At 50.4% G+C, this 24,666-nt stretch overlaps 1 long non-coding RNA gene across 2 annotated transcripts in view; it reads left to right on the forward strand.

The window, feature by feature from the left end:
• The window catches only part of LOC115947764, a 34,056-nt gene that overhangs the window by 2,097 nt on the left and 7,293 nt on the right, over window positions 1–24,666 (forward strand). For both annotated transcript variants that reach the window (XR_004081618.1, XR_004081619.1), the window contains exon 2: window positions 6,565–6,634. This is a non-coding gene — a long non-coding RNA (uncharacterized LOC115947764). The remainder of the gene's footprint in view (window positions 1–6,564; window positions 6,635–24,666) is intronic.

The raw sequence follows: 24,666 nt of genomic DNA on the forward strand, positions 1-24,666 counted from the left end.
CTCTCCTGGTGGAGCAATAGGATGCAGCGTAGGCCAAACATGGGTGAGGTTCCTGGAGCTGGGTTGTGATGTCTTTGTTCTTCAGGCAGAGCTGGGGATGGGCAGAGGGAGACAGCGACAGAAGAATCAGCATGTGCCATTGGGGGATGAATGGAAAATACAGTTTGTGGGTTTCACCCCACGGAAATGACGCTCTGGGAGATCGCGTGCTCCAGCTCAGGATCTCCCACCTTTTCCTAAAACTTGCCCGCCATGCAGTGGGTTTGGCTTGGTGCATGAGATGAAGGGGCTTTATACCAAATACCTGGGGAAGCCAAACTCACCAGGGCTCGGGGTCAGGTGGAGAAGGGGCTGTTCAGGCCCTGCTGTTGGAAGGAGCTCCCCTGGAAGCCAGGCTGTGTGAGCGTGCACGCTTGGCTATGGATGAAATCCCATCAATGGGCATTTTTGTGGAACTGCCTGGCAATGGCGAGTTCCACTCTTGAGGCTGGGCTCAGCCATTTCTTTTGTCTCTCTTGGCTCCCATGCCCTCCCTGCACCCTGGATGCAAACAAACAGAGCCTCCCCTTACCTGCTGCTCTGCCCTGGCTTTGTCTGTGCCGCCGCAGAAAGGGCAGAGCCGAGGAGCTTGGAGGGTCCATCCAACCTGTGGCCATGGATGGGTGCTGCTCGTCCACCAGGGAGGGATCACAACTGCCTGTGTGTGTGTGTGGCCGGAGGGAAGGTGCTGGTTTGGCATCAGCATTGAGGCGCCTGGCACAAGGTGGTGCGCACACACTGTTCATGGTGTGGGTACTGCGTGTCACCCTGGCACTGCTGCTGCCACACTGCAGCCCCTCAGTCACCCTGAGTCTCTGGGTGTCACCAGGGACCACCAGCATAAGATGGACATGAGGCTGCCCACGCTGGCTTCCCCAGCACATGGTACAGGGAGTCACCCTGTCCAGGTTGGGGATTTTGGTGTTTCGTGCCCACAAGCCTGGTCACCTTAGAAAGATGTTTGCCAGCACCCAAACTGGAAAAACATCAACTCGGGCTTCTCACCATCCCTCTGTCCCTCTGAGTGCACGTGTTTGTGACCAGAGCTGGCATACGAGGCCGGGCCATCACACTTCCCACGGGCGGGCTCCCGCACAGAGTCAGGACGAGGTTCTGGCTTTCGTGTTTTCTAATATTTATTCAGGGGCTCAGGTTTGGTTAGGAGCGTTTGCCTCGAAAGCTAAGGAGTGGGGGTAAAAAAAAGAAAATGGGGGGAGCAAAAGAACACAATCTCCGTCAGTTAGCTGTCTCTTGGAAACTCAGCTTGCTGTTCCTATAGAGGCTTTCTCTTTTCCTTCACCCTGGTCTGGCCTTAAGTACCACTTTAAGCGGGCTTTGCTCATTCACATCCAGGCTCCTTAGAGCAATTGAGCCCGCGGGGGTTTGAAAAGAAGGGACGGTCCTTCAATGGCAGGACCTTGGGCCAGGCTAATTGGTTTTGGTTCAAGGGGATACTGGATTTGTGAAAAGCCCAAAGACATCTTTCCCACGCCAAATCCCGGCTCTTCAGAGGGGGAAGTGAGGGGTGCTAGGTGGAGAAGGGAGCTGAAAGAAAGATGGCTTAGTTGAGGAACGTCCTCAGGCCCCGGATGCCCAGCAGCCTCGGCAGGGATGGGTGCAATGGGGGCAGTGCCAAGGGTGGCACAGCAGTAGGGGCATGGTGCCCTTCCTCCTCCTCCTCCTCGGGGTAGGTGGACAGTGGTGGCTGGCTCCTGATGGCATGCTGGCAGCAGTGGCTTGGTTTCATTAAAACCAGGCTTTTTCAGTGCATGCCAGACTCCCATGGAGATGCCATGAATGCAGGAAGGATGGGACATGGGTCCAGAAACCAAATTGTGTCTGTGTGCTCACCTATGCAGCCATGGGGGGAATTTGTTGAGGTCTTTTGTATCTCATTTTGATTTAGGAATTTATTTATTTTTAAACATTTACTCTCTCTGGCACCATTCCAGCAGTCCCACGACCTTTACTCTCTCCAATCCATAAAAATCACTTAATTATTGGGCTGAAAATCAAGGCTTGGAAACAAAGCCAGCTTATGGGACCATCAGTTCTTGATATATTTCCTGAGAGGACATATTTCTGGGCACCTTCAGAGCAGAGCACGCAGCTTGTTGGATATGAGATATCAAGGCATTATTTATTGAGGAAGTATTCACACTCCCTCATCTGTTATAATTAACTGATGACATTTTTTCTTAGGTTCAAAATATGGTGAAAAAGTATAATTAGCACGAAGCTGAGGCACTGCATTAAAATGTCTCCTATAGTTAATGTAGGGTAGTCGTGCTATTTATTATAGGAGGAGCTGGCTCTGACCTCTGTGTTGCCTAACACTTTTTATTGTAAAGATTCTTGAACTTTTTTTTCTTTTTGAGAACCTCTGACACTCCCATTGTTTGCTGTGGGCCCTTGAAATTCGTCTGGGGGAAGCTCTTCGAGTCGAGAAATGCCTGTTCTTTGTCCCTTAAATTCCTTTCAGGTTTAGCTGAATTATGAATTGTTCAGAATCACGATTTCCCTTTGCTTGCCTCTTGAAGGGGGGGGGAAATTAAAATTTATTGTTTCCCTGGAATAATAATAGCAACAGATTAGGAGCAGGGTGAAACCATGGACTCCCACCACTTTATTGCAGAGCTCTGGACCAGCCAGGGAAGGTGGGAGGGTGTTCACAGCCAGCTCCATCACCCCTTTCCACCTTTAGGTCATATCCTTCCAGCACAGACCCTTCTCCTGGGAGAAAACTCCTCCGTGTTCTGGTGCCAGGAGAGAAAAGTGAAGGGTATGTGGGTGCATTGGCCTGGGCACTGCCAGCCCCAGCAGTCCCCTTCTCTGCCGGCCCCAGGAGAGCAGCCTTCTGCCGCTGCCAGATAACATTAGTCCTGTATTTCATAGTGGCAGAAATCTGTGCCGAGGCTTGGGGCTTGAAAATCTCTCTGCCCGCACAGGATGAAGCAGGGATGGGTGCGGGGTGGAGGAAGGGGAATTTGTTACACTTGCCTACAATTGTTTTTCTTTTTGCTTATATAAACAATCTATTATTTATTAGCTATAAATAATGCATTTTTCTGTATGTTTAGAATGCACGTGATTTCTGTATATTAAAAATGTACATGGTTGAAGGCACCAAAGCAGGCGCTGGCAAGTCGGGGGGTACCTGATTTCATTCTGACCATGAGATGTTAATTCAGCCTCTCCCTGCCCATGCCCTTACGAGGCTGACGACACGGTCACAGCCTATTTTTAGCTCACTCCCTCTTTTCCTGTCCAGAGAGGCTGCACAGCGAGGTGGAATTAAGGTTGCGTGGACAGCCATAAATTGGACACTTCCTAACTTTGAAGTGCTTGACCACGCAATCTAAGCGAGGGCTCTTCAGGGCAGTATTTCTGCATGTGGCGTTAACTGCATTGGCTGGGGACGTCAAACACGGGGGTAGAGAAGCTGTAGAGCAGAAAAGACCTATCAGACTATTGAAAGTGTTCGTTTGAATAGGTGGGGGAGTCAACAGAGCCTACACTTGATCTGAGCTAAATGGCCAAGAAGATGTCTCCAAGCTGAAAGGGGGGAAGCCTTTGTTCCTTCAGTCCCTGCCTTGATGTTTTCTTTGCCTTTGGTTTTCCCTCGTTCCCTCCTAAGGAGGTTTGGGCTCCTGCTCTAGAGGAACCTTTGGCTTGTGTAGTGGATTTATGTGCTGGTGGAAGCGGGGGTGTCCCTAGGAATGTGCACACACGCGCACGCTCCCGTCATCGCACCAGCAGACGTGTGCTACCAGCTCACAGGTACTTGCTGATTGGCGTCCTTGCCTTGCCTTGCCTTGCACACTCCCTCTTTCCCATGTCACTGTCAGGAGCCATTCCACATGTTGGAGGGAAAGGAGAGGCCTCTGTGTTTTACATAGGAAGGATAATCTCTTTTTTAGCTGCTGGAAGAATTAATCCAAAAGTGATTATATGCAAAGCACATTTATCTTTGCCTGAAATAGCACTTTTTTGTTTTCTTTTTTTCCTTTGTTTACTGGTGGGTATCTCCATTCTGGCTCTCAGTAAGATGCTTGGCTGTCTGTTTTTTAGTAGAGTGGACACCTTCAGCAAGTCAGTCTGGAAAGTAAGCAGCCCTTTGTTTTACTTTCCCAGGTCTAATGCAGTCACAGCCCCTTGCATATACCTCGTGCCAATACCAGAGCACTCTCCCCCAGCTGGCAGTGTATTTGCCCTGGGTTATAATTATTTGACTGAGCAGTTTTGTGTTTCCAGAATTCCTGGAACCTGATACCTGCCTGGGGCCGTTTCTGGATCGGCACAGGTTTCCAAGTGTCCTGCGTTTGGGTTTCCATTGTTTGGGTTTGTCTTGTGTTTCATGAGCATCTTTCATAACTTTCCCCCTCTCTCCTGCCTCTCAGTTCAGCAAAGGGCCTGTCTATCTGAATGCAGGCAATAAACATCTGTTCTCACCCTCACTTCTGTTAATGAGATAGAGACAGGTAAGCATCACACATACCAACTTCCCTGCTCTCAGCAACATCAAGGAAACGGTGACAAGCTATTAATGGAAAGTGATGGTCTGGGTGCTAATTAGTGCTTCCTTTTCAACTTTTACCTACATGTCTGCCGAGATGCCCATCCCAGCCTCTCCTCTCTCCTTGCATCCCTTTGTTTCCAGCACGTTGTGTTCACTGTGCACATTCCATGTCAAAGAGTCTTCTCTGTTTTTTCCCTGCCGATCACTTTCTGCATCCCTTCATTCCCTTTTTTCCCCCTTTTCCCTGGCACCCTCATTCTTCTGTAGTTGTTCCAGCCAAAGAATAAACATGATATTATAGTAGGATCTGAAAGCTTGGGGATGGGATATATGAAGTTGGTCAGGAATTGCTCATCTTCATCACTGGGTAGTAATATTTGCTTGTGGCACTAGTGCACGGGGTCAAATTACCCTGGGGATGTGAGGTCAGAGATCTATCCCCTCTTCCCACAGGTAATGCTGTAGGGAGCCTCCCAGCAGCTCACAGGTCTTGATCATGGAGCAATTAGTATTTAAAGTAGATCTTCTGGTAATGCCCAGAGACCAAGAAGGACAGGCCTCCATGGTGTGAGCCTGCAGGAGATGACAGGTCCTGCCCCAGAGAGTTTGTGATCTAAACCCTAAGTGGTTTTGCTGTCCACCAGCCCCTGGTTTTTTAATGGCTGGTTTTTGAGATCCACCCCAATTTATGCTGCTGCAGCAACATGATTCCTGGTCTCAGCTTGGTGCCCTGTCTCTCCCTTTTCTCTTTCTTCTGGTCCCTGGGCTCTGCCTCTTCCCCAAGGACACTAATCATCCCCTCCTCACCTTTCCTGCACGGGCTGTGGGTTTCTTGCTGCCAGGCTTGTGTCCCAAGGAGCTGCCTAATCTGCCCCTGTCATTCCCAGTCACAGGCTCTGCACACACCATAGCTTTATGGGGAATGCTTGCAGGGCAGTAGGAAGAGGCAGCCATGGTTTGCACATCAGCTAATTAATTTTCATGACTGAACGATGCTGCCTGGTCTCTTGTTTATACTCCTCGCCTCTCCCCTTCTCCCCCTCCTTGCTGACACACACACAGGACGACACATCTCGTAGGAACGTCAGCATCCTTCCACAGCCTTGAGACGCGAGCGGTTATTCTGTTGGCTTGTCAAACGTGGGTTTCCCTGCTTCATGGTACACAGGGGCCCCCTGTTTCACATTTGCTGATTCTTATTAGACCCAGCGCGCCAGGGCCCTTTCTCTCCCTGCAAAGCAACGCGCCGCATCCCATCCATAAATCCAACCCTGGAACAAAGCCTCTTCTACCCTGCCCCATATTTCTACCCAGCCTGCCCGCTTTCCCCTCTCTCTCTCTCTCTCTCTCCCCCTCTCCCATGCTGAAGGTTTCCTAGTGCCAGGGAGATATGATAATTCTTGTGAAGAGAGCATGAAATGCCTCTGCTCTTTGTGTCTGTTTAATTCAATGAGAATCCCAGCCCCAGATGTCATGAATGGTGGGCTTTGTGCTGGCCCTTCCTAAGCCCTAACCGCCAGCCCAGCTCTCTGTCTTTCTTGTTTCCCACCACTGGATACTGATTAACAAACTAAATTATTTTTCCTCCCTAATGATGTTTTCCCACTTTGCCCACCAGGCTGGAAGAAGCCATGGGGAGGAAAGAGTTTGTGCAAAGGATGAGATAGCCAGGGAGAAAATTAAAGAGACAGTGTTGCTGTCTGGGGTCTGGCAATGCAGGTCCACTCGGCTTTATTTCCTTATTAGAGAACGGGGTCGTGTCTGGCTGTATTTTACGTGGCTGGGTGTATTTCAGCTGAGGGATGGGCTTGAAAGCATCCACACAACGTATGCTCTGGAGCATGCCAAGGTCTGTAACTCACTTGCAATTGTGTGTGCAAGTTTGCACAGCCCCAAATTTAAGGTCTCTTTTCCAAACGTGAGTGACATGCGGTAATTACTTGACATCCGTCCACGCATATGGGAACCTCTTTCTAATTGAGACAAATTCTCTTTTCCTTAATCAGACATGACTGAGAGTTCCTGGAGTGGGATGCCTTGGGAAGGGCTGGGACGTCTCCACCTGAGCAAGGAGAGGTGAGTCCCTGGAAGTCTTGCTGAAGGATTGAGTCCAGCTCATGCATGGGAGACCAGGTCTTTTACCTGATTCCTCCCTCTCTCCAACAGCCAAATTCCCAGCCAGGCTTTTGAAACAGGGCCAGTTGTTAGCTGCTGCTAGAGAAGACCAGCAGCGATAATCCAGGGAGCCTGGATGGAGCTGGAGGCAGGTGGCCAAGGCAGGATTGTGCAGAGCCACCTGCTTCTTGGAGCCCAGCAGTGTCTCCTTGCTGGACACCAGCAAAGCTGTGTCCAGCAAACACCCTCCTGTAGCAGTAAAAGAGGGTGGATGTCAACCTTGTGAGTAGAAAAGATGGTAGGGAGGGAGAGAACCTTTTAACAGCAATCTTGGGTTCTGAGATGTGCCATTGAGAGTCATTGAGAGGGGGTTGATTTGGCATTTTTATTTTAAAAAACCCAAACAAACAAAAAACCAGAGGAGCCTCTGTGTTTGTGGTGTGGACTCCTCTCAGCTGGGATATGGGCAGGGACAGGTGTGATGGACAGGGCACAACGGACAGCTGGGTGTGCTTAGGAAGTCTCTACAGTAGTGCAGTGCTCAGCCCTGCATTTATCAGACAATACATGTATTTATCTCTCACAATTGAGAGCTCAAGTCAGAGAGGGCCAGAGCCTTGCCTTTCCCTGTGCAGACCTGGGAGGCTTGTGCAGGCTCAGCTTGGCAGTAGCTGCTCCTGTCAGAGCCACACCAGTGCTGCAGTACCCAGCCATGGTTCCCTTTTTCCTCAGCTTCGACTCAAAGGGAGAATAAACAGGGAAAAGGGAGTTGGCTGCCTGCACCCACCAAGCCCCTGCAAGCACTCCCACTGCATCCCACAAAGCACTGCCTCACGTATGGCCTTTGCTTCCCACTGCAGTCACATCTGACCCTTCTTACTCCTGCAAGTTAGAACAAGGCAGGAAAAATGGCTGTGCAGTGAGTTTCTTCATGCGCCAGGATTTATTAAGAACAATAGGGGAAATCAATCCATCTATGTAGAATACATCACAGGCTGCAATGGGATAAAGCATTTATTCCGCTCTTGAAGGGTAGAGCTATAACTCATGGGAGGCAAAACCCTTAATGCTCTGGAGTCCCTTCCCTTCATGTGTGCAAAGAAATGCTTTAGCCCATGGCAACCTACCAGCTATTGAATTTGTGTGGAGAATCTGCCATCCTTCCCCTTTGCCGGCCCCTTTTTGGAAGGCGAGTCACTCATTAAAACACACCTCTGGAAAAATGAAGGGGCTGTCGGTTCGAAGGCATCTCTGCATCTAGGTTTTACTTTAAACAGAAAGGGAATAGAAATGTCTCAGTGATTTAAAAGCAACCCCCCACCAATTTTGAATGGACAGATTGTGCTTTAACCAATGTAGGATTTGCTGCAACTTTCTGCTGATGCCCAAGGACCAGGCGCTGCAATTACAGCAGAGAGGGATGGGTTGGGGTGTTGTGACAAGGCGAGATGCTGTGCAGGGAGATGTGTGTTGTGCAGCTGAACACCTCCACTGCTGACTAGATAGATGTGTGTGTGTATATATAAGTACTCCCTGTGCCCAGCTCTCTACTCGTGGTAGAAGGCATGCAGTGCAAAGACTGGAGCAGTAGTTAGCAGGGGCAAAAGGTGACCAGGATTTGTTATAATCTTTCTGGTTGTGAGAGAGTGTGAAGCTGGTGGGGGGGGTTGTGGAGGGGTGGCATTAATAGTGAAATGGTCTTTTCACTAAGCCTATTTTCACTGGGTCTAATCTATGTTGTGAGAAGAGGATCTCCTCCATAGGGCAGACCCAGCGAAGCTGGTGAGCTGTTTGGAGGGGTCTGGGCTGCCAAGGAGCGCGGGCAGTGGGAAGCCAGGCAATTGAGCAGACATGTCAGACAGCCTTCCTCAGCAGAGATGACTTGGTAGGTAGCGTGCTGTTGGGCAGATGGGGTTAATTCTTACACCCAAATCAAAAGGCAACCGAGGGGGGAATGTTTTATTAATGAAAGCAGCCCTTTGTGAGTATTCCTCCCGAGGCACGTTCCCTCCACCCGCTGCCTTCCCCCCTGGCTGCTGTCTGGCCCCACGTCTTGCTCAGTACCTGCTCAGCTGCCACTCACCCACTGATAGGTTTCATCAAGAAATGTCTCCATATGTGTCTGAGTCCTGAACCTGGGTATGTGGGATGGGAGGAGGAGGAGAGATGAGTTCTTGGCCATGCTGGAGACAGGGGTTTGCCACAGGCAGGCAGAGCTTGGGCTGTCACAGGTTGCACATCAGCCCATTGATTGCTGCAATGGTGCTGCAGGAGTCACCTCTTGCTGGCACTGAAGAGCATGAGGAACAGAATGCAAGGTAAAATGCAGGTTGAAAGTGAGTACTCCAGTGGGTAGAGAGTGAAGGGAACAGTTGGAGATTGGGTTGAAGAGGTTGGAAGTGCCTTGCCCACCATCCAGTCCTCTTCCCATCCCACCACCTCTCTGCCTGCCAAGCAATGGGCTCAAGAGAGGAGCAGGGTATTTCTGTGCACCCAGAAATCAGCCTCTCCTGATCTTTCTTACCCTGCTGTGTGCCTGTGCCGGTGTCCTCAGGGGCCCTGGACACCTTATTCTGTTAAAGGACAGGGTTGTGGGAGTGTCAAGGGCTGTGTGTGGAGATTATTTCCGTCGCTTTGTTAAAAATAAAACAAAAGCTGGTTTATGACAATTGATTCAGGAGAAAGAGGAAGTGGAGCTCAATTCCCAGAGCACCTTTCAGCAAGGCTCTGCATGCGCGCGCGCGTGTCGTACGCGTGTCAGAACTGAGCACCCACGGAAGGCCGGGTCGGGAAACCTCACATGGAAGCGGGGAAAAGACCCCAGTGCATGGCTGCTTCCCTGAGGGAACCCCCGCAGGGCTAATGTTTGATCTGAGGCTCCGTTGTACTCCTCTGAAACCTTGGGATGTCAGGAGCTCGAAGGGAGCCTGGGATGGAAGAGGATGCTATTTGCATTTTCCTATGAATGCATCTATTTGTATAAATCTGGTGTCTCTGTGCATGCGCACACTCCCCTACGCATGCATTTGTTTGAAGAGCAACACGCTGTCCCTGTAGTGTTCTCTGCTCAGGGCCAGAACTGGTTAGTCTGAAATTCAGACTCTTCCTGGAGGAGCTGCAACTCTCCTCTCCGCTTCAAATCTAGCAGTGGCTACGGACATAGGAGTCCCGAGATGGTTCACCATGCGATAGCAGAGTTTCATTGTGGGGGATGAAGGCTCCCCCTTTCAAATTTGCACAGACATCAAAAGAATCTGGAAGGTTCAAACAGATCACAACGTAATCAAAATGCCAAGCCACCGTCTGCTTCTGCCTTTGGGTTGACAAGCAGGATTAGCACCCAAGGGAAGCAGGGTGTAATAGTGTTTCACGGGCACTGTGAACAGCCCAGGAGTGTGCGGAGTACAGAAAGGTTAGCCGAAGGGCAGGTCTGGCTACAGACGTACGGTTGGGGGGCGGATTTTAAAGCAAGGAGCTGTACTCATACAACCTCCGTGGGTATTTACTTTAGCAGAAGGCAGGACTCTCCTGTATACCAGTGATGTCACGCTGGAAGCAGTTTAAGCTAAACTGGAGAAAGCCAGTTTAAGAGTGAAGATGTGCACCAGCATGGCGAGGAGCAGCAGCAGTTGACCTATAGTGCTGTCATTATAATGGTGTGGTTTTCCGTGTAGACAACCCTGGAGCGGAGCAGCTAGCCTGCCATCCCTTATGTTTCACTGTCTAGCTGAGATGTATAACATGGCCCTGCCTGCATGCAGTTGCAATCACCCTCTGGTTCTCCACAGAGTACTGGAGCAGAAGCTGAATTTTCAACGTGCATTTTGTGCCTATTGCACCGTCTGAAGTAGTCCCATCATAGCTAAACATACATTAAATGTTTCCCAAATTCTGCTTTAGTGTCAGTAATTGCTGGTCTTGTCCTAAGGGCAGCCTGAGACCAGAAATGAGGGTTCCTTGGTTGGTATTTGGTGTTGCTCATTTGGAGAACTGAGCAGCACTGATGTGTCCACTGTAAAGCTCCCATGGAGTGAGAAATTTATCTGTAGCTTTGTCTGTGTCGTCTGTGTAACCATACATTTTATAACTGACCTTGTTTTAAATTTGTGTTAAATTAAGGTTTAGGAAGCTCATGTCTTCTTTACTGATATCGCTGCAGTTTTGGTTTGGGATTTATTTTGTTTTGGCCAGGAGAAAGGCATAATTTGCCTATAACTCACTCTCTGATGGCTGGACAGGTGACATCTTGCCTTGTAGCTCTCAGAATGCTCTATCTGTCCAGGCCATGTCTTCCAGAGCCACTCCAGTGCCTGGCAGCCTTCAGAACTCCCTGGGACACAATGAGGCAGGCTGTGTGGGGTACACCCACTCGTGTCCAACGGTAAAGCCATGGCAAGGGCACAGCCGCCTCTGTGGCCACGGGCAGGGCCCAGGCAGTGTGTTCTGCCTGGTGAAGGAGAAGTGTACCAAGATTGTTCCAGCCACGAGGGCTGGAGAGAGAGCTGTGCGAGTGCCGCGTGCCCAGCGCCTTAGCGCTGTGAGCAGGGCCCGGGCTAAGATGGCCGCTCGCCAGCGCACTCTGGTCCACCCTGGCAACTCCTTTTCTCCTGGGGCCCCCTTTACTGGCTGCCACTGCTCCTGAGTGCCCACTGCCTTGGGGCTGGCGGAGGGGAGCCCGCTGGGATGGGCCAGCTGCGGGCCTGAGGCAGTGTGGGCCCCGGCGGCCATTTTGCGGGAGGCGAGCGCCGCCTGTAAGATGGCCGCATGGGCATGAGGTGGGGTGCAGCGCTGCCTTGTCCTCGCCACGCTGCCTCCCTCACGCCGTCCCCTCCTTATCTTGCTAATTACCGATGAAGGCAGAACAATAACGGGAGCTGGCATGCCCCAGTTCTTTCTCTGCCACCTCCTTCCTCGGGCGGAAAATCTGCGCACACACCTCCCCCCCACCGCCCCCCAGCCCCTCTGTGATATTAACTGAATTAACATACTTCCTAATTTGCCCTGTGTTTTTCCTGCGCCGGCTCCCAGCCGCCTCGTCATGGCTTCTCCAACTGGTGGGGAAGAGGCGAGCGCGTTCATCCCCTCCGCTCGTTTGGTTGTATGCGAAAAATCCTTAATGACATCTAAAAGGGGTGGTGGGACAATAGCCCACGCGGGGTTTGGCAGGAGACGTGCGATATTTACCCCGCCAGACCATCCTCGCTGCCTCTTTGCCGAGGGATTACGACGGCCGCCGTCCCCGCGTTCCTCCATTTATTTATTTTGCTGGTGGCGGGGGGGACGCATTGGCACGCGGCTGCTTTGTGTGCCTTGCTTCACCTATGAAAAGGACATATTAAGGTGTTGCCATAAACCCCCGGATGACAAAGAAAGCACCTTTCTCTTCTGCTTGTGGGCAACAATGACAGAAGGCTTTAAAACCAAGAAATTTTTTTACCCCCAATTGCAGAAGGCTTCCCCTAAAAGGGACTTAAATACATACCATTAATTGTAAAGCGCTGAGCTCCTGCTAACTATGCCATGCTTTTTGTTTCTGATAGTATTTGTCCATTGCAGAGAGCAAGCCAAGGATGCGGAGCCTCCCCCGCCCTCCTCCCTTTGTTTAAGTGACAAAATGTTTCCATGTTCTTGTTTAGAAAATAAACCTTTGTGGGTTTTTCAGCTTTTAGTTTTATTTTTTTTTTACCCATTTATCGTGGTGTGAAATCCAAACTCCCCTTCTTCCCAGATCTTGGGAATCCATGTTCCTCATGATCAATTTTCACTCCTTTATCTAAAAATACAACATTATTTTATAGCATTACTCTGAAAATGCAGCAGTTATATTTTGAATTTGAGTATTCAGAGCTTCAGGATATTGCAATATTTTTTTTTACAAGCGATGAATGAAATGCAATGATTTAAGTGTGTAATGCACAATACAGATGCCATGCATTGTAAATACATTTCAGGGGCATAAAATCCAACACAGAGAGCCGGTGTTCCACGAAAGCCGGGAGTCCAAAAATAACTGTAAAAATGAATTGTCTGTCGGGACGAATCTCTCAGATCCAAGCCAATATTTGCAGGGTTACAATATACAACTGGCTTACTTATTGGCATAAATATCTCATTTTAAAATGCCGATGATAAACTGAAAAAGAGGTGAAGGAGATATTTGACTGATTACTGGATGCCATGGATTCCCTGCATTTAATTTCATACTTACATGCTATTTACTTATCCCATGTTTATGGGTATGCGCTTTAGCTTCATATAAATCTCTCCTGTCTGTCTGTCTCATTGCGTTCTTTTCTCTTCTGCCATCCCATCTGCTTCTCATGGTCCTTCTCCTGAAACCACATCACAGGATCTGATGGGGATAATGGGAATCCGCCTCTGGTCTCTATCATAAACATGCCAACGTAGGCTATTGTGTCGGGAGCCGGCGGTCACCAGATGGTGCTTGGTTGCCCAGGGTCTGTGTCACTGGGTTTGGTCTCTTGATAAACCAACAGCTCCTTTAGCATTGTGTTTTCCCCCAAGATCTACCTACCCTGGCTGAGGAAGGTGTAAGGACCTTGGGTAATGAATCCCCAAGGGATGAAATCCTTCTGGGTGTGTTGGGCGCTTTGCAGCCTCAGCTATGCAGCTATGAGCTGCCCTTGCAGAGCTGAGGTTTGTTAATCCCTGTGCTCAGCCGTGTTCACCCTGTCTGCATTCCTGGGAAGGAAAATGAGTGTGGTAGTTTGGGACTGAATGCTGTCTCCATGTGAAAAGCGGTCCATGTCAACCTAAGCAGACATCTCGCTACCTTTATGTACCGGGCTTGGGAAGACAGGGCAGAGACATCTCTGTGATGCAGACAAAATCAAGCCGTCTCCTCTTGCCTGGGCTCACAGACAACTCTTGAGTGTCTGCAAAAGGACTGGCTTGTGGAGGTATCATTGAGAGATGTAGATGTTACAGAGTGACTGAGGTATGGGGCTTTCCCTGTGAAAAATTGTTCTCCAGCCAGGAGAGACCTGGGTACAAATCCTGCTCTTCATTATGTGTCTGTATGTCCTCAGGAGGTCCTGGACATTGTTGTACATGTGAGCTGCAGAGTGGGGATTAATGCAGAAATAAAGATTGAAGATAAAAACAGTGAGAGCGATGTCTCTTCCTGAACGCAGACAGACGGAGAGAGCCTGGCATAATTACATTTAGCAAAGGGCCGCCATGAATGAAACCAATTAAAGGAGAAGCAATGCTCATGTGAGAGAGAGAGGGAGAGAGGAAAGCAACCACCTCTCTGGGTCTTCTTGGGCATCCACCTTCAATGGGGGGTGAGTCACGCACAGTCCCCAAGTCAGGGGTGAGCTCTGCATGCACCTGCCTCCTGGCTTAGGGGGACTTAGCTTATCTGCCATGGTGAAAAAAGAGGGAAATGGGAAACATCGGGCGCTGACGGGGCCGGCATGGAGCTGGCTTGCAGCCAGGCCCAGCCTCGCTGTCTCCATTGTCTCATGGCTTTAATGCATGCCTAGAAATCCAGTATTTAGGATTCAGGTTACCATTGTAAAGCAGAAAGGTCGTGCTCAGCGCCGCTCGGTGTGGATTCCTCCGGCAGCTCTTTTGCCTGCGTGCCCCATGTTGGGATGGTGTTGGCAGAAGGCCTGGGGCCAGGAGGCTGCAAGGAGCACGTCTTTGCTGCCTCTGGCATGGTGTGCACCTTGCAAGGGATGCTGCTGGCTTTGGGATTTAAGGAGGGCAGCGGGAGGTGTCCAGAAAGCCACACAAAGGAGAGGTTTGCATTTGCTGGGCAGCCAAAGCTGAGCGTGCCTTGCTGACAAGCTTGGCATAAAATCTAGCAGGGCAGGATCAATGTGTCTCTTCCTTTGGCTCTCACTTGGTGGGAGCTTCACGAGTAGCTGCTGCTGGTGGCCAAGGCTAAGAGAGGCTTTTGGGACTGTTCCTCCTGATTTCATTTGTAGTCCCAGAAATGGCTGTTTTCCAGCTTTCTTCCCTTCTTCTACTATCCTGCTCTCAAGGGAAGGTGCCTTTCGGGTAGAAGAGCAGCTGGCAAGGCTGGACTAGAATAATTCACAAGGGTTTTAGAGCAAACCTTGGGATTTGGGGTGTCTGTTGCAAACCTCCAGCAACTGTAATCAAGGACTGTTTAAAAGTCTCAGTTCTCACTTAAAATTAATAGAATTATGCTAACAAGAAATGTATTTAGGGACATCTTAATTGCAAGGAAAACTCTGGAAACAAGTCAAAGACCTTGTAGGGCTTAGGCATTATCAGTCTGAAGAAAACTCCTCCAATTAGTTGGTTCTTGGAATGAATCTTAGCAATTTTGGGAATCAAGACTCAAAGCTCGAGGCTGACAGTGCAGGATGCTGTGTAACAGCTGAACAGGGAAGAAAAGAGAGACTGACACCTAAAGTGTCATGGATCACACTGGGTTGGATAGCGACTGGCTTGGGTCTCATTTAAGCCCCTAGACATACTGAGGACTCTCAGGAGTGGTCCCAGCCACTGTTGTATGGCCCTGGGCACAGAGGTCTGTGGTCCAGAAGGTAATAATTGGTGATGTTGGTCCCTGGCACCCCATTCTACAAGAGAGGGATGCACATCTCTGTATGTGCTAATGAAGGTAGTGGGAACAAGGCTGTGCAGATGCAGATTGGCTGTGCCTGGGATACATGTGGCTCTGTCTCATTCTGGGAACAGCTTGAAAAACAGTGTTTGACTTCCATGCTGCCAGGACTCAGAAGAAAAAATTGCTTTTTAAAATTTATTTGGTCTTTGCTTTAACTGAGAGGTCGTGTACTGTGTGCAGTGCTGTGGAAGACTCTGCTTAAGAGCCAGAGGAGGAGATGCTGTCTCTGTGGTGTCCTCATGGTACTGTGCAGGATCTCCCCAGGCTGCTGCAGACATGCCCCAAGCTGCCACTTGGACCAGTGACTCAAGGGAATGTTCTCCTTCAGCCCATTTGTGATACATTTCATAGGTATTGCCCTGCTCCCAGTGGCCGCTTGTCTGAATGTGCTGTTGCCAGTGTGAGTTTTAATGCAGCTCATGCAGAAGGGTACTGGAGCTCCTCAGAGTGAAGGGCAAACTGCATGTGTGAGTCTGGACCTGTACCAAGCTCTTTAAGGCAGTTGTGGTCCTGCACAGTCCCCAGGCTGAGCTTTCTGATGGTGTGGCACTGAGGAGCAGAGTAGAAATAGAGGGCTTCTGAGTGGGTGCAAGGCTGGGACCCATCTGACTCATTTGCTTGCAGTCAGGGGAATGGGTGATGTGTCAGAGCAAGCTGAGAGCTTGGGGAGGAAACAAATGGCTCACATAGATAAGTGCTGGCTGGGGAGCCCATCAGGTGCCTGTTCCCTTGCAAAGGAAAGATCCTTCCTGCAGCTTGTTGCATTTCTGTAGGCTCTGACTGACTTCTGCCTCCTTGCCTCCTTCTCATCCCCAAAGGACAGAGACTAAAGGAGTGCCTGCTATTGCTGCAGGAGCTTGAGGATGTGGTAGGAAGTGGCTGGTCTCTGCTACCTAATTAACAGCATGGCTGAGTGCTGGGAAACAAAGGCTCCGGTTTCTACACTCTCTTCATCCTTCTTTCCTTCCTTCCTAGCTCCTAAAAGAAACCTCCCTACTGATGCCATGGGATGTTTCCATAGATACCTCTGTGACTGTGGGGATGTGGAGGGGACTGTTGTGTGCAGTGGGATGAGGATGGTGATGGTGTGCTTTATTCCAGACTTGGATCAAGCACTCCAGGGAAGGCGTGGCTGGAGGAACAGGGATGCATCTCTTCTGCTTGGGCTATTTCCAGCTGCAGCTGTCTCAAAGCTCTGCAGAGTGCCCTTCTACCTCCTTTGGGAAAAACCTGCCTGTGTTGACCCATTTGGGCATGGAGCAAGCAGAACTGGCCACAGATGCCTGCTGCAAGAAAGGCTTTGCCTGTTCCATGCTCCAAAGGCAGGGCCAATCTACTTGGATTGTGGCACCAGTGATCAGTAGGGCCAGGGCATTGGCTGAGGGGCTGAGAGCTGCAAGGGCTCTACCAAGGAGGGATTCTCTGCATCTTGGGGAATTTTCACACTTCCATCCCCTGATCAGACCCACTCAGTGGGAGTCCTGGTGGCAGGCAGAGGGACACGGGGGTGTTTGAACTGCATGCTGTACTCCTGAGGGACTTGCTTTATGGCTGTGCAGAATTAGTCTGTGTTTTCTAGGCCACCTTTGAAAAGCAGCTGAATTTTTTATTTCCATAGCCTAAAAACTGAGCTCTGTGTTTGGCTCCTTAAAAGACAGGCAAGGACTAGAAATCTCCTGCGACCTGAGAGCCCAGTCAAACTCTGAATGGCTCAGTGAGGGTGGAAATGGGCTTTGCTTGTACCACAGTCAAGTTTACTGCTGTTGTTCCCCCAGTTTGTGCACAAGTGCCACACTGAGGAGCTTCCCAGCTCCTCTCTGCTGCCTGAAGTTGCTGGGGCAGAAAGGCTCCTTTGCCAGGGCTGGTTCTGGAAGGACTGGAGTGGTGGCTGTCAAGACTGGCACCTCTTTAGTGCTATGTTTCCATGGCTGTGCTTGGAAAGGGCGGGTGGGCACGAGGCCACCAAGCCCTGAGAGGAGGGATGTCTCTGGTGACGACCACTCATTTTGCCATGCAGCCCTGAGGAGAGGGAGGCTGTGTGTCAGCCCGATGGAAGCTCTCTGCAGGTCCTCCTGCCCGAGGAGCAGGCAGTGACACATTTCTGACACAAACTGAGAGGAGATGCCGGCGTGAGATCCCGGTCATGTCATCTGGGATCAGGTACCCAACCCAGCTGTGGCTGCAAGGGCTGAAGGAAGCAGCTGCCCCGAGCGATGGTGAACATGATCCAGAGCTAATCCCGGGGCATTTGCTGCCTGTGTGTGCCCGTGGCAAGGTGCTACCCTCAAGGTCTCCCAGCCCCACACCAGAGCTGCTCCTGTGGCTCTGCAGAGTGGAGCTGTGGATGCCGGGGGGGTGCTGGCTGGGGATGTGACAGGTTTGCACTGGGCTTGCGTTAGATGACGGGTGCCGGCTCCACAGGGTGCAGGCACAAATATCTCAGGGGGATTTGCTTTCCTACAGAGCCTACTGCTCTCACAGGAAGATGGAAAAATTCGGGTCCTAAAGGGATGAACACTGCCTGCACTTTGAAGGCAGACATCCCAGGAACCATAGAGAAAAAAAGACACCCACTGATTTTTTTTTTTTTTATTTCTCCCTGTTTCTGTCTGCCTATCAGCCTGTCAGCCAGCTAGATGCTAATCCACAGCAGCAGCAGCACAAATAAAGCTAGGCTAGAGGGATGCTAATTTATGCCTGGATTTCATGCTTTGTTTTACTTCCCCACTTTATTGGACAGAGTAGGCTTTGTGAGTGACGTAAAATGTTGCGTGTGCTCTCCCCATGGCAGATTTCTGCACATGCAGCAGGAGAAGTTCATTTCTCTGTAGCCCTTGCAGCCTTGCACATGCCTTTCTCTGCTTCCCCTGGATCATTTTGGGGGGGTCATTCCTGATAAATCCCCATCTGATGAGGATTCCCTCTAAGTTTTGTTGCACTGTATGTGAAACCGAGGGATGTGTTTCCAGTCTCATCGTGTCTTCTCTCATGGTGCCAGCATTTATGCATCTAAACTGTAATTTTTTATGCTCTTGCTGGGTAACTAGACTACAGCCTCGGCAATTTGCATGAATAAATGTCATGTAAAATCATCTGCTCGTGGGTAGTGGCCAGCTGAGAAGTTATGTTGTGAGGCAATCTGTTCTGAGTGATCTGTTTAATGAAATGTTGAGATTTACAGCTCTCAACGTCCATGGGGAAAAGCATGTATGGATTTAAGATCATAGCCCTGAGGTGACTTTACCTGTGTGGTACAAGTAGGTGAGGAGTTCTATTACTTGTTGCTTGGGAAACTCAGTGTGTTAAACTGTGCTGTTGGGCAAAAGCCTTTGAAATGCCCTGTCTTGAAATAAAGGGAAATGTAAAGAATACTCAAAGAGGTGTTAACAACAACTCTTGCAGGGTTTCTTGCAAGAGTCTTGCATGGGATCCCCACTGGGACCCTGATAGTTTTGGAAAGGAAGGATCAGCCACCAGAGGCAGGGAATGGATGTGTTGGGGCTTTGCTGAGGTTTTCAGTTCCCATTAGAGGAACTGAAGGGAAGGAGATGCCCAAATACCACTGAGACTCTGTGCTTGCCATGCTGGTACTGACTGTTCCCTGCAGCCAAAGCTCCATGAGCAAAGCAGCAAATCACTGGGGAAGGAGAGAACAGGCAAGACAGAGCTGAAGGGGGCTTTGAAATGGCCACACTGGCAGGGATCTATGAATTCCCTTGCTTTTTCACTCAGTTTTCTCACAGCTCCTGCTGGCCTCTGCAGAGCAAGTTGAGGGGAAGAGCTCAGAGGTGGGTCTTTGTAGCAAGGTCTGCCCTCAGCTTCACCAGGTTAAATCCTAAGCGAGGATTTAATTGCGTTCAGTAAAAGCTGCCCAAATTTACAGCATGGAAATGAGAGCAGAATCATGAGTGTCCTTGTTTCCTTTTACCATCAAATAGATTTTCTCAGCCTTGAGTTCTGCAAGCTGATCTCTGTAGGGTTTTATTTCATTCGCTGTCTTCATTGCCCTATTAAAAGAACAGCTCTGTCCCCGAGTCCCTGCGTGTCACTGTGTGTCGAGTACTTATCCCTGTGTATTGGGGCACAGGAATGTGGCAATAAAACTGCTCACAACCACTTGTTTGGATAAAAAGCACAGATTTGCTTACCTTGCAGTAGTTTCCCTTTTTTAAGCAGAAATGTTTGCACAGGTGACTTTTGGTTTTGCATCATGTACATTCTTGGGTTTCTGTGTGACATTTTGCCCGGCCTTGTTTAGTAATGTCCAGGAATTTCCTAGCTTTCCTCTTATGGAAATCACACAAAGGTCTAGGGGGTGGATCTGACTGCAGAAGCAATGTCAGGGGAGCTGAGCTACCTCTGCCCACCAAGGCAGGGCTCATGTGGGTTTGCATCACAGCTTTTCTCTTCTCTGACTAAGCTAAAGGACAGGAATAGTTTTGTACTCCTAAGGTGCACCTGTTTGTGTAGGAGGATGTGGGATTGTGGCATTTGTCTTTGCAGCTTTCACTGGGCTCCTCCACCAGGCTTTCTTTAGGCTGATATCTGCTCAGATTTGGGGGGAACCTCTGGGCAGCACTGCATCTTGCACGGGTCCTCATGTGCAAACACCGTAGGTGTGCGGAGGTATCTGGCTTTCTGCGGGTCTCAGAGCCAGCCTCTTTGAGGTCTCTTTGTTTTGTCTCCCTCTGGGTATCTTGTGAGGATGCATTTGCATATATGGAAAACGTTGTCATCGTCTTCTCCCCCTCCCCAGCTCCCGTTGCCTGTGCTCTGCTGGCTCTTGGGCATTTCCAGCTGAACGGAGCCTGCCAAGGCCAGCCAAGCGCGGTGGGGCTGGGGGAACACCCCCCATCTGCACCTTCGCTATTTCCTTCCCCAGGCGTGCCTGGGGGTGGGCAGGGCATTGGGGCATTTTTCCCTATTTTTTTTTGTCCTCCTGGTACTTAATAACTAGCAGTAGGGATCCTGAAGGGAGTCTGGTCCATCCTCTGAGCCCCCAGCTCCAACACCCTGCTGCTCCCCCCTTTCTTCTCATGCTGTATGTAGCATGTCTGTCTGGCTGCAGCACCAAAGAGAGCAGTCCAGACCATGCAGCGAGGCTGCTCACTTGCTCTAAATCCACGAGGCCAGGTTTAAGCACTTTTTGTTCCTGCTGGAAAAAGCCTTGGAGTGGTTATACCAATAAATCTCTTGCTCCTCCATGAAGATGTCCTTCCCAGGACATTTTAAGTCCCTAATCCTCTCCGAGGCATCTCTGGCTCTATCTTCTCTAACCTGTACCTGCCCCCCTGCTGCCAAAGACTTGAATGCCCTGAGGCTTCATCCCTTCAGCCTGCCTGCTCTCTGTGCACCTCTGTGCAGCCACTCCGCTGTCCCGACATCCTGCTGCCCGCCTGGAACTGGGGACAGGCTGGGCCATTGGAACGGCCGGGGGCAGAAGAAGGGGGTGGAGGAGGAGAGACGGGGCAGCTGCGAGGCTTGTGTTAGTAAACACTTCCTTGGGTTCACATTTTAATTCCTTACCCCCCCTTCCACATCTTCTCCCCCATCCTTTCCCTTTTCTATATGCTCACACAATGAGACCATTGTCAAGGGGTGATTTGAATGAGGGGTCTCCGGGCATGTTCCCAGCATTGTCAAACAGAGTGGGAAAAAAACCACAACTCCAGCCTAGCCAGGAGGACCAGACCAGACTGAGACAGATGCCTAAATTAGTGACAAAGCCTTTTGAATGTCCCCCCTAGACAAGGGTTGCCTTGTGCATGCGTGCGTGTGTGTGTGCATGCTCGTGGGTGTGTATTTGTGGCTGGGTGGCAGCTTGCATGTCTCCCCATGTTAATTAGTTTTGCATGCATGTCTGATAAGGTGCCAATGAATATATTTGTACTCCTTCCATTGGTGAAAGCTGTCTCGGCGGCGGGGGAGATGCGGGGTGGTGGGGGTGTGCTCAGAGCAGCCTGGCAGCCTGGGGTAATTGAGCTGTGCGGGGCTGGGAGAAGGGGTAAGGGTTACATCGCCACAGCTCGGCTTCCCAGCCATGGGATCTGCTGCTTTCCTTGCAAATCATGGAGAGTTTAAAAGAGAACTGAGGCTTTTTTTGGTTCACTGGGTCTTTCTCTTCATCTTGGCTGATTGTCTGGCTGAGGGTCTGTAGGCTCTTTCTTCTCCTCTGCCCTGTGTGTCTTTCTCTCAAGTCCCTTAAAAGGTGTTTATTTCCAATGGATTTGTATCCATCTTTGTATACACACATACACATGCAATCACTCACACAAAGCCCCAGTAACAAAACCTCCGCCTCTTTCTCCAGAAAGGGAGTCAAATCTGCTACCAGTTACAAAATATGGGAGGGAAGTGAAGCGTGTGGGTGCCAGGGGTGGAGCAGTGGAAACAGGCAAATAGAAATGCAGGACAGGAGTTGGAGAGACAGAGATAACATGCTCTATAAAGGATTTATCAACATTTGCTCAGGATATAGTTATTAATTAGCAATGCAGAGAAAAGTCTTTCTACATCCCCAGCGTATGGACCAGCGCATAATGTCATTCCTAGACTGCTGTTATCATTCATCCATCCATCCATCTGCATTCTGTAGGTTCACACAAGAATTCATTGTATGTGTAGGGATGTAAACATCAGTTCGCATCTAATTAATTTCCTGTCTAAATTAATTTTGCATCCTTTCTCTTAAATCAACAAGACTTAAGAGCCCACATACATTTCTTGAGCAGAACGGGAAGAAACTCTTGAATGGGCCAAGATGTCTTTTCTCCCTGTGGTCCCATCTGAGCAGCTGCCAGATGCTGAAAGAGCAGCAATTTACATGGCACAAGGCTGCTCTGAAGCAGGGGTCATTTTGGGAAGTTTACTGGAGCACAGCTTGCCTCCTGTGAAGCTTGGTAGCACCCGGCTTCATGTTGACTCCAGCTTGCTTTGCCTTCTTTTGATGCTTGGGTTCTGGTACAGTGAAGGAATGAAGAGCAGGAGCTGATGCACGATGGAGCAGGGCTGGCCCTGGAGGGAGTCTGGGCGAGAGATGCTTGTTCCAAGCAGCAGAGAATGGGGTTTACTCCTCATGGGCTGGCTGGGCAGGAAGGGGAAGGTCATGAACAAGGTAAGGGGCCTGTTGGCATCAGCAGGGTTTGGGTTGGGTGGGGCTGACGCCTCTTCCCCCACTGACTTCGTAGCTGCACTGGGTTTTCCACTGCTACTGGGAGGGAAGCTGGGAAGTGACATAGAGAGATGGTAGAGTTGCCAGGAAGCGACAGAGCCACCTGCCTGGAGGAGAGCTGGCAAGTCCCTGGTGGGCTGCAGGAGCAGCAGCTCTCCTTTGTGCTCAGAGAAGTCCAGGAACACAGGCAGGGCCAGGCTACACCTCCCCATCAACCTGCTCGGGATATCTGTGAGGGCCAGCCCAAAGAGTGCCCCAAAATCCTCACTGCCACTCCAGCTGTAGGTACAGTGGGCAGCTCATCAGTAATGTGCAGGAAAAAAAGGGATTCCCATGAAAGCAGGTCTTCCAGTTGGAGAACAAAGGCAATTTCGTGTGACTTATCAGCGGTGCCTAATTGCGCAGGGTGAATAATGAGCAGCTGGAGAGGCAGGATGCCTGCAGAAGGTGGGCATCCTCAGAGAGGGGCAGCCCCTGCACTCTGTGCCCGTTTCAGAGCTGTTTGGGCTCCTCCATTGCAAAGTAATTGTGCTAATCCCACATGGATGTAAGAGGGGAACCTGCTGCTGGAAAAAGTCTCTCTGCGGTTGCTCAGACCTTTCGTTTACGCAGAGGGTGAATGTGTCATCCATGCCTGACCCAGATGCAAGGTGGCCTTTAATCACAAAGAAGAACCAAGCACCAGCATCCTGCAAAGGGCTTGCAGCTCCCTCCCTGTCTGGTGCCTCATCTCTGAGCAGTGGCCATGCTAAGGACCCCTTCCAGCTGACCTGCCACCCCTGTGCCCTCCTCTCCTGTTTGCACATCCCTATCTCTCCTTAATTCTTCTCCCAGAGTCTGGGCAGGGCTGTGGAAAGCGCTTTGTCAGAGCTCCACGGCAGGTTGATCTGCAGAAAGGGTTTTTTTCCCTTTCCCCATTGGGATGACTATTCCCACACAAGCAAAGCCTCTTAATGAATCCGTGGCAGCAAAGTAGGTAACGTGCTCTCCCTGCCAAGGCTGCTTGGCACAGCTGGAGTCACGTAATCAGGCTAGGCTGCCAGTCGGGGACAGAGTGGGAAGAGTTAAACTGAGGACAGTGCAGGGACAACTAATCCCCAACAGGAAGAGCAGCAGAGACCTCCCTGTCCTTCATCATCCTCCCCCTCCATTCATGCACTTTTCTTCCCTCTCCACCACATCCTATTCCTCTCCCACATCCTCCCTTTACTTATTTCTTCTTCCGTCTTTCTCACCCTCCTCTCCTCCGTTGCTTTCTCACTCCTCCCCCGTGGTTTCCCTCCGCCCCCCCATCCCCGGCCCCGTCTCCTCTCACATGCTCTGTCATGTCTCCAGAGCTGCTTTTCGAGTGGGACCGAGGGACGGTGTATTTGGGCTGCGGTGGAGGTCACAGCTATATGGGGATTGTTTAAAAGAGATTTGCCCACATCCCAGCCCATGTGACCAGCCTCAGCTGCAGGTCTCTCTTTCTTAATCTGGAGATAAGCGTGATTATCCGAGGAAGGGCTGTTCGGAGCTTTGTAACTGTGACAGGGGAGCTTTCAAGTCGCACTTTGCTGGCAGAGCAGCGTTTAAAGCCGGGGAATCAGATTCCAAGCGTGGCTTTGCATCTCTTTTCTGCTGGGAGCATGGTGCAGGGCTGGCAGTGGGGATGGGAGCTTTATTAGGACTTTGCTTATGATGCGGAAAAGGAGTTAGGGGAGGGAAAATGGGGGAAGAAGGAGGTGAAAAAAATCCCAATTCGATGTTTCCCCAGTAGTGGTGGCCCAGGAGAGATTGGCACTGATTCAAGGGGACAGGCCAGCCTGAACCCTGGTGCAGAGCAATAAGGTCCATCAAACCTGGGGTCTGCCTTGTTTTTAGCCTGGGGTTGTGTCTCCTTGTTCTGCTCTACCCCGCCTCGCTCTGTTGAATCCTTCACACAAGAGGTCTCTGGGGCCCTGTTTGGAAATGAAATGCTGTTTTAGCAGCTCCCATGGCACAGCTTCCCCGGGAGAGATGGCAGGGCCAGCTTTGCTGCCCAATAAACACATCGGCCCCAGCACTCAAGGCAGCCAACTCCCTGTCCCTCCCTGTCCAGAGAAATATTTGCTGAAGATGAGCCCTTGTGGGGCATCTCTGCAGGTGAGGTGGAAGTGCAGGGACATACAGCAATTGTGTAGTTCAGTATCATATCAGTGTCTTGTATTGCTGGAG

Source organism: Geospiza fortis, unplaced genomic scaffold (assembly GCF_000277835.1).
Source record: "Geospiza fortis unplaced genomic scaffold, GeoFor_1.0 scaffold171, whole genome shotgun sequence".
Taxonomy (NCBI): domain Eukaryota; kingdom Metazoa; phylum Chordata; class Aves; order Passeriformes; family Thraupidae; genus Geospiza; species Geospiza fortis.